A 10000-nucleotide genomic window follows, 5' to 3' on the forward strand; every position below is an offset into this window, starting at 1 on the left:
AGGGTGGACTCCTGGCTTTGAAGATCAAAAACGGAAAACGAGTAAATTGTTAATTTATAGCCTATTGCGGCACATCGAATCGCGCATCGTGTTTTTTAAATATTTTTCCTCAATCCTGAAGTTCGTTTCAGCTTTGTCCACATTCCCACACCCTGGAGTGTCAAGTTGGCGCCAAACTGACGCGGGCTGCTCACTCCCTTTTCTCGCCAGTTGCTGGGCTTTAACAACGCACCCAGCCAATGAGAGAGCAAAATTTAGCCTTTGAGCCAATGAGAGAGCAAAATTTAGCCTTTGAGCCAATCAGGGTAAAATGTTTTATCACGTGGGTTGGGTACCAAGTAGGCGCCATTTTCAAGAAAATTTCATTCCGTTTAAGAAGAGAAATCAGTCGCCTTTTGGAGAAATTTTTTGCCCAGTTTAACTTATCTCCTTCGATCACTTATCTTGAAAGCAACACACTTATCTATCAAATGCTGAAGGGCCTCCAAGAACGAATAATCAGGTGAGCTTCCACTTTTCGCAACTCTAACTTGGTAACTCGCCGCCCAATTTGCAACTTCTCTCGCGCCGTCTGAGAGTCGTCTGACGGAACTCCTTTTAAATGCTTTTCACTTGGCATTTCGAGTGCTACAACGTATTTTTATTTGACTCGCGATCTCATTTTTGATCCTCTGACGACAAAAAACCCGGAAGAGCAAACAAGAAAAAAGCATGAAAATTGACATTACAAGGGTCGAAAAATACACGTGGATCTGAAACATTTCCTTCCAAGCCGGGGAAACTTGCATGAAGACACTTTTAATTCAGTTTTTTATCAAAACCAAGTGAACCAAATTCTTTTATTCAACGGTTTTGAACAACGCTGCAACTCAAGACACTCGAGAGTTTGAAATTCTTTTGCGAGCACAGCAAATATTACTCTGTGGTGAAAACATGGAAACATTGCGATCAAGCTTGGGTTTTACAGTATCAGGCTGTAAGTGCTTTCCTTGTTTCAGTTATAGAGATGAGCTTTGGTTTAGTTCTATCTAAGGTTGCGTATGTTTATTAAAGGCTGGGGCCTTTATTTAATAGTGCATTAAGGGGTGGGGGTGGGAGATGTTGGGAAAATTACATGGAAAGTCCTACATACATCACCCTCCCCTCTATAGCATTGGCAACAGGAGCCCATTACCCGGACCTTCCATATTAATCCTCTGAGTCAACCCCTCCCAGTATCTTTCTATTTTTAGAAGCACCTTGCAGGGAAACTTAAGTGGGTTTTTTCACAATAGCCAATCATAAGGGACCTATGAATGAAGGGGTAGTTTCTAAAGAAACTGTGGTGCTGCGTCGGTGGGGAAGTACTGTAGTATACAAAAATTTGGTTTTATCAACGGAGTTGATAATGTAAATTGGCCACTGTATAGAGATTCTAAAAGCTAAGAATCTCTCAGCTTTTAGAATCTCTGTACGGTGGCCAATTTACATTATCAACTCCGTTGATAAAACCAAATTTTTGTATAAGAGACCTATGGTCAGCTATTTATTACACCACATATGTATGTGATCCACTTCATGTATGTTCTCAGTCACGTAATGTCAAAATATAGTAGTTCTCAGGGTTCGCACAGAGTCTTGAATTCTTCAGGGTCCCAAAGGGGTTTAGGGCTCCAGGGCTCCGGGCCTAAAAAAGCAGGGCTCCTAGGCCAAAAAAACCGGGGCTCCAGGGCTCCATAGCAGCTACTTTAAGGCTCTGGGCTCCACTGTTGACTAGTAGACTGTACTCTAAACACGGGAGAAATGATTGGGCTCCAGGCTCCACAGCAAAAAAAATCCAGGGACCCCCCTTTGGGACCCTGATTCTTGAAAAAGTCTGGAAATTTGCAAACCAGTTTTCCAGACCTGGATAAAGTCTGGAGAATTTTTTTTTTTGAAAACTGAAACAATTGCTTTATTGCTAATTGAATATTTTCAGGTAATCAAATCTTATTTAAAATTTCGTCTTTGGCGAAAATATTATCACAGAGCAAGAAGTCTCAAATCTCTCTTATGCCAGCACTGCATCATGGGACAAACTATGTATACTAAGCTTGAGTCTGGAAAAAGAAATTAGCAGTTTGGAAAAAGTCTGGAAAAAGTCTTTAATTTTGCAACCAAAAATCTGTGTGAACTGTGAGTGCTAAAAATAAAGATACAGGAAAGGGTTGACTGAAGTGAACAATACAGATGGAAGCTCTGGGTATTGGGCTTCTTAATGGCAACAATAATATATATTATATAACCCCCCTACTTTATCCAGCATTATATCTCAACCCCTAATCTCTCCCCCTCATACATTTGACAGCCACCCAATGTATAAAATATGAAAGGAGAACATTGCATTCATAATGTTGTATTAAAATGTTTATACACTAGTCAGTTGAAATCACCCCCCCCCCCCCCCCCCCCTCCTGGGACGTAGTGAGGGATGTAACATTTGTACAGTGATACATTTTAAACTTTCCCCACCCCTTGCGGGGAAACTAGAGTGTTACAATCCCCACTGCCTACCCTGTGCAAAATCTCCTATAATTTTAACAAACTGTTACTGCCCAAGTCCTGTCCCCCCCCCTCAGAGAAATGCACAGTTGCAAAATTGCAATAAAGTGGAACCCTGCTATAATGAAGACCCTGTTATAACGAACAACAACTGAAAGCCTGGAAGAATTATAGTAAAATATGTGGAAATGAACTCCACTGTGACAAATTTATTTTATTTTTTATTTATTTATTTATTTATTTTTTGCCACAGAAAGAAGAAATTAAAATACAAATATGAACAATCAAAAAAGAGAAAGAAAACTTATTGAATTACATTGGTGGCGAGGAGGCCTAAAAGAAACTACTAAGCTTATGTAAATTAGGCCTCCCCAAGTAAAAGCATCTATCTATTGTTGACATGCAAGTTGGCAACGGAGAATACAATTATTACAAACATTTAGTTATTTAACGTGTTGAAATATAAAGTAATGAACGGAAATTAAAAACAGTTTGAACTTACAAGTTGGTAATGAAGCATACAATTACAAACACTTAGTCATTTAATTAAGGTGTTGAAATATGTAAACAGTTGTGAAAGTAAAATTACAGGGTGAAAACAATTTGACACAGGAAGAACAAAATACTTAATTTTCAGAATAGTTGTTAAAAAAGAATGACTTAAGTGCTTTCTTGAAGGAAGCTGTTGAGGAAGAATTGATTATATCAATGTCAAGAGAATTGTAAAATTTAGGTCAAATAGATTTTGATGGTCCCAATTAACACCTTATTCCAAAATGGCCACTGATTTATGCAGATACAAATTGGCCCCTGTTGCCTCGTTCAAGATAAAATATTCTTTTGAATTTTAAGCTTTAGAACAAGGCATCAAGGGCTAATTTGAATAAAAACAAAAGGATATTTAAATGGCGGCCATTTTGGAAAAAGGTGTATGTACAATTTACCCTGCTATAGCGAGTATTTTGTCCAGTCGCTCGCAGCAGTCATTAAAAACAACAGATTTTATTAGAAATCACAGCTTGCTTATTCCGGTTTTGACAAATACATTTACTGTACTATTGCAGTGTTTTGATTTTATGCTTAAGCTTGCTGACACGTTACTTCTAAATTTAAAGTTAAATGAAAGTGTTTTTGAATTTGATGTCTTGATTGCCAGCACGTTACACTTTGAGTTTACAGTATCAAATGAATAAAAATAATGTTTTCTAGGTACAGTATTGGATTTTTGATAATTGTTATTTATTTAATTACCTCTCTGTAACGAAATTAATATTCTTTCTATTAACCAGATAATTTGTTAAAAGGTCTTTGCTATAATGAAGACCCTGCTACAACAAAGAATTTTTTTGGTACCATGGCACTTTGTTATTGGGGGGGGGTTCCACTGTACCACAGCCATGTCCCTGATACTCCCCCGCTGGGTTCCGGGGGTCAGGGGGCCATGGTTTCAATTGACTGGTGCATTATATTTATCATTTTCAACTCACCAATCATCTTTATCCTTCGAAACAACAATTCAGCTTGCATACCATCACAAAAAGCACAATATGTCGTATCAGACTGTCACTTTTAAAACCAGCCAACACATAGTGTGAAGCAAATTATGCCCAGTTGCACACGTAATAACTAGTATTGAGTAGAAGCATACGTGGTAGGCTAAATTAGTATCAAAATAAAAGACTTGTACCTTTCCTTCATTCAGCTTTGAAGTCATGAGCAGAGTGAAATGGGAGAGCCAACATGAAGTTTATTAGAAATGCAGGACCGTTTCATGTGCCCTTTTCAATCATAAAAAATGATTGTGGTACAAAATAGATCCCAGAAATGGAAATAGTGAGATGAAATTTGCAAGAATGTCAATTATTATAGCAAAGCCATCCAGCAGCTGTTATCCATATACATCTCAGTAATACCTTCAAACATTAAAATCACTGTAAAATCTCTCACATAAATGTCAGTGGACTCAAAATTGACATGCTTACTAATTTCATCACACTCTTTTCATTTCTGGCATCTATTAAGTACCATGACCATTTTTTATGATTGACAAGGTCACGTGACATGGTCAAGCAAAGGGCCTGTCCCCCTTTAAAGTCTTCTCAACATGTGACAACCCCCCACCCTTAATCCTTTTCTAAAATAACGTAACCTCCCCCCCCCCAATGCGCTAATAAATGAAAGCCCCCTTAATACCTGTACGAAAATAATAAAGATAAGACTTATCTTTTAAATGTGAGGTATTGCCGCTACAAGCAACTGTTTTTGTGAATTTTGATGCTGATATATTCTAATTCAGAAAATGACAAACTTGGGCGCCAGCAATGTGTTCTCTTCATTCTTTGAATTTCATTACGAGGGGCAGACATGCCATTTTGACAATAATTTCATTTACTAAAACCTTTCGAGAAGAACTATAACTTTTTGACTGTCCTTGTTTGGGCTTCAGCCATCTGTCATGTCACGCACGCTGTCACGCTGTCACGCATTCTCGATCTCTCACTGCAAGTGCATCATCTCGAGGCATAGGGCGCCATTTGCATTTGATGTGGAGTTTCGTTGCGGGGAAATTTCAGCAAAAAAGCATCGTTCTTAAACCTTAAGTGGAAAAAAAACTTCATTATGGTCATTGTTCTTCAGGATTTAAAGTTTGACAGAGCTTGAAACATCCTATTGATGAAACCAGTTGCATGTAACTTCGGCAACCCGACTTCCCACGTGGAAAAATATGGCCAGCCGTGGGAGTTTTAAAAGCACCGAGTTTACTCTGAAGGTAAGCAAAAGCGTTTTATTTCAATTTATTTCTCCATTGATAAGTGGATGGAATGTTCAAAAAATATTGGCAATGAAAGGTCGAGTCCGTTGGGAAATTATGAGACAAGAAAGGTTGGTTTTTAAGCTTATGTCAAGCGAGTTGATAAAGCTTAATTAGCCATCATAAGAAAGATTTGTACGCTAATGTTTCCAGCGTTAGCCCTAATTAGGAAAAAATAAATAAAAAATAATAATAATATTTATAGTATCTATTTATAACCATTTCAGTTATACAACTGGTATCAATATGGACCCAGTGAAACTAATAATAACTGTAAATAATCCAAAAATATACAATAGAAAATAATAAAAATAAGAAATAGGCACTAACAATTACAATTAAAAATCGTTGCTCCTTTATAATAAATCCATGTTTTTAAAATTTCTAAGTTGATTTTATCAACAAAAGGTTTCCTCTGGATCTAGTGTTATAAGAATGAATGTCGCAATGCTTAGAATTAAAATAATCCTTAAATAAGTCAGGAGCAAGGCCCTTAAGAAAGTTATTAACCATTTCCTTAGTGTGCTGGTCTCTTCTTTCAGAGAGTGGCTTCCATCCTACTCTAGTTTCTCAATGATGGCGTCACTGGTCAAATCCTAGGGGCATTAGTAAGATTAGTTTACGTTCTGTTATTTCCAAGTTAAAATGTTTTAAAACGTACATGTAAATATGTGTTAGTCAACACTCTTGGACAAAAAGGGTTGAGAATATTAAAAAGGGGTTACTTTACACACTACACCATCAATATCCCACCCTACATCTAGCAGCGACACTCCTTCCCCCTACAAGCAATGTTGATAAGCCCAGGTTTGACATGCTTTGTTTCGTGTAGCAACATTGATCAAGTGGGGGGGGGCATTTGTCAACAAAAAGAGAGCTTATATTTCATACTTGTGATTGCAGTGAATCCAAACGCAAAATTTTCTCAACAATTTTGTCCAAGATTAGAGATACATTGTACAATATAGGATATTATTTTTGTCTTTTATACAGTACCGCTCAAAAGCAACTTTCCACCCTCGCACAGGAAAAGATTTGCACCGCGTGCTACAGGAATCACACCACATGCAAGTTGAAAACTCTGCAACTACAGTGGCTTAAGGCTCACGCACAATCTTAATTGACCTTTTGCTAAATACATGTATATAAATTTTGGAAAGTGTTTATAAAAGGTCAATTTTACTATCAATTTTTGATTTTTAGTGTTGCTCAAACATTGTTTCTTAATGGCAATTTTGTGATTTATGCTCTCACAGAGTCCCATACAGTGTTGCTCGAAGATAAGCGAACAACACAGACGCAAAATTAACACGCACAACATGTGTACATTGAATGCGCATTAATTTTGTCTCTTTGTTATTCATAACCATAATTTGGCTTTACCTTTTATTGTTTTTGTAGACAAAAGAATAAATTGTGTGACTGCCGACAAGTCAAAAATTTACATACGGAATGTCGCTTCGATTGCTATCATTTTCGATCCATAAATGTCGACGATGAAAACATCTACAGTGCATTATTTCAAAGTTTAACACCCTCACTCCACGTTTTGTTATATACAGTCAGCTCAGATAAGGCGAGATATCAGTGCAATCTGAGAAATCTTTTGCAAATTAATATGCAGAGTTGTAAACAGAGTACGATACAGACACACTGGCGTCAGCATTTATATCACACATGATTCTCTAATTTCAACTTTTGCCAGTGGTAATTCAGACAACAAAATACTCTGTCATAAACACTGATCTTTTTAAGTAACACTATTTTTTTACGACGTTCGGCCTGTTTATTGACGATTCGTGAGCATCATAAAGTTGTATTTGTTACGTGTCTGCAAGCGAGTTGCCCTCACTGTCACTCTGAAAATATTCACACCAAAAATAATTTTTTACTAGTGTTGTATTTACAACAAAACAAATAAAGCTGCAAAATTCTCAGCCTTAAATGATGAATTTCTGTACCAAAACTGCTGATGATGAGCCCTTTGCTGAAGAGTTGTGTTTTTAAGCATGCTGTCTACTATTGTTATTGCACATAATTATGTTATGCACATCTCAATATACTCTGATTTCCTATGAGTGGTACTTATTAATACTAACAGGCATATTTCAGGCAGTTACAACAGGAATCGCGTAGTGTACAATGTGATTCGTAATGTACAGGAAACGCGATGCAAGATACCTTTTGAGCGGTACTGCACAAGGCAATTTTTTACTTGCACTTATTTTTAGTACTACACAGTTCCTCTGTAGCAGAGTGTAGGTATAAGCTGTATTGAATCGTAAGACTTGCTAACGTGACTGCTGTAAGAAATATGATACGTAAGTCAAGGATAGCAATCTTTCTGTTGAAGAAGGACTTAAATTAAATTTTTTAAATTTGATATAATCAATTTGCAAGTCACTACAAAAAAGTAGTCATACAGTACATGTATATTGTTTTAGCAGGAGCAACCAAGAAAGTTATGGTGGGCTCAATAATTGTTGTGACAATGGCTGTCTGACCTGTTGTACATATACAATGTAAAGAATACTTTGGAAAACATTAGTGCCATGTGGAATTAATACCATTTAATAATGTATTGTCCATCAATTTCAAGGTCACACAATTAAATGGATGAGAGCTGGAAGGGGAAGAACTGTTATGTGAAGATGAGAAGTGGAAGCTACTTAGCTGATGGTAAGGATTTTCTTGATGTTGAATCCTGTGTATTTGTACCATTAATGTCACAGCAGTTTCTTTCTAGCCATTTTATTACATTATGAGCAAAGCACCCTGTACAGAAAAAATGCACTGAGCAGGAGCGGCGAACCTCAGTTCCATGCAAAAGTTGGTCTAGGTCTCTTGTCAAACCTGTTTTGGCCCACAAGGTTGTTTGTTATAATGATAAATCACAAGGACAGCAACAACAGCAATTACGAGAACACCATGAAATAATACGCTCAACAACATTGTGCTAGCATACATACTGCAACCTATCAGCGAGCATCTCAGTGATTTGGGAGGAAGATTACTCTGCTTGTCGCGTAATTTGAGTTGGGTATCAAATTGTACATGTATGCCTTGATTTTGTTTTGTGGGATGTTTACTCAATAACAAGAAAGTTTGTTGTAACGCAAAATGTACTGTACATGTAGCTGTGATACTTATTATAGGCCCATTTTTACTTCTGGATAATTATCCACAAGTTTTTTGGTGAGAATCTTTATGCAAATTGTCACTCCTTCTGAACCAGAAGTTCAATCTAATTAGCCTATCAGGATGGAAAATCACAACACAGCTTAGAGAGCTGTGACTTTCTGTTTGCTAGGTTGTGTGCCACCATTGCTGTTTGTGGCTTTTATACTTAAGTGTTTGAGCACCTTCTGCTGCATTTAGAAGCAAGAGACTGAAGAATTCAAGAAATAGTGTTCCTCGAAGGTGAAGAAAAAGATTCTGAACAAGTACACATTGCTGCAATTAATTGTGCACCGCCTTTCACTCACCAACGCGTAGACTTTAATACATGTCGAAATGGAATCAACAGACACATGGTGTCGATCCCCTAAGCTCACATGGGATTAATAAAACTTCCATTTGGAGAGTGACACTGAAGCTATCAAAGTATACCAATGTTTATCAAAGTGATCACAAAGTTTTGCAAGCTGAGTCACCAAAGCCATATGAATTCAACTTGAACAACATGAAAAACAGTGAGGCAACCAAGGAACCCATGCTTCCAGACACTAGTACTTGTGTGGCGGACCATCGTGACGAACTGTCGAAAAACTCTGTCATTGATTATGTAAGGAAACTGATGAGGAATCCGAACCAATCTCCTGCGATAGAGCAAGGGCTGAGTCTGTTCACAAATGCAAACATGCTCCCCGGGAACCTTCCAGAATTCCTTACAAGCAAACATCAAGCTTGTTTCATAAAGACAAGGTAATTAGAAAGTGTATGGTGCATTATTTAAAGAAGAACATACCAAGCTTGTCTGAGCTGAGTGATCATCTCTTGCTGCAAAAGCTCATTAATAATTCATGAGCCTAACAGCCTATCAAAACACGGATAAAACGTCATGTGTATGAGTTATATATCCTGATAAAACACTCCTCGTTGGTATTCTTTATATAAAGAATACTAATAAGGCAAAGCTTGTTTTTCTTGTATGCTAATATTCACCTCTCACAATTTGAACCAGTTTTGAGTCCAGAGGGACACGCTCTTTGTGGAATGTTTTTGAAGCTGTTCAAAAAATTTGCAGCACATGTTTTATCAGGTCTAAAAACACTTGGCTACGCCTCGTGTTTTTAAACCCCTATAAAACACTGCTGCTCGTTTTTTGAACACTACTTTTGGAAAATAATGTTATATCAGAGATGTATCCAGGTTTTCAAATTTGAGGGTCTTCTGGACCCCTTTCTAAAAAATTTGGGGGTCCAGCTAATTAATATTCAATAATTAATATTCGATCTATTGCTCTTAATTGATGCGTCAGTACCCTTTCAGATTTCTAAGTTGCACAAAAACAAGGTCTTATCCCTCCCTACGAATATGTACTTAAAATGATCAATTTCTTTGAAACTGTAATGACCTCGAGTGAATCGACCCTGAGTTGGCAATTTGCTGATTGAGATAGCGAATTTTGAGGCTTGCAGTAAACCTTTGAAGGTGGCGTAAAATTAT

The 10000-nt window shown here is 37.2% G+C and overlaps 1 long non-coding RNA gene across 2 annotated transcripts in view; it reads left to right on the forward strand.

The window, feature by feature from the left end:
* Nucleotides 1-5037: 5037 nt before the first annotated feature.
* Nucleotides 5038-10000, forward strand: part of LOC138056774 (uncharacterized) — a 36872-nt gene continuing 31909 nt past the window's right edge. Inside the window, exons 1-2 of one of the 2 annotated variants that reach the window (XR_011133534.1) lie at nucleotides 5038-5290; nucleotides 7932-8011. This is a non-coding gene — a long non-coding RNA (uncharacterized lncRNA). The remainder of the gene's footprint in view (nucleotides 5291-7931; nucleotides 8012-10000) is intronic. The other variant, XR_011133535.1, reaches the window with a different exon arrangement.

Source organism: Montipora capricornis, chromosome 7, assembly GCF_036669925.1.
Source record: "Montipora capricornis isolate CH-2021 chromosome 7, ASM3666992v2, whole genome shotgun sequence".
NCBI classification, from domain to species: Eukaryota; Metazoa; Cnidaria; class Anthozoa; order Scleractinia; family Acroporidae; genus Montipora; species Montipora capricornis.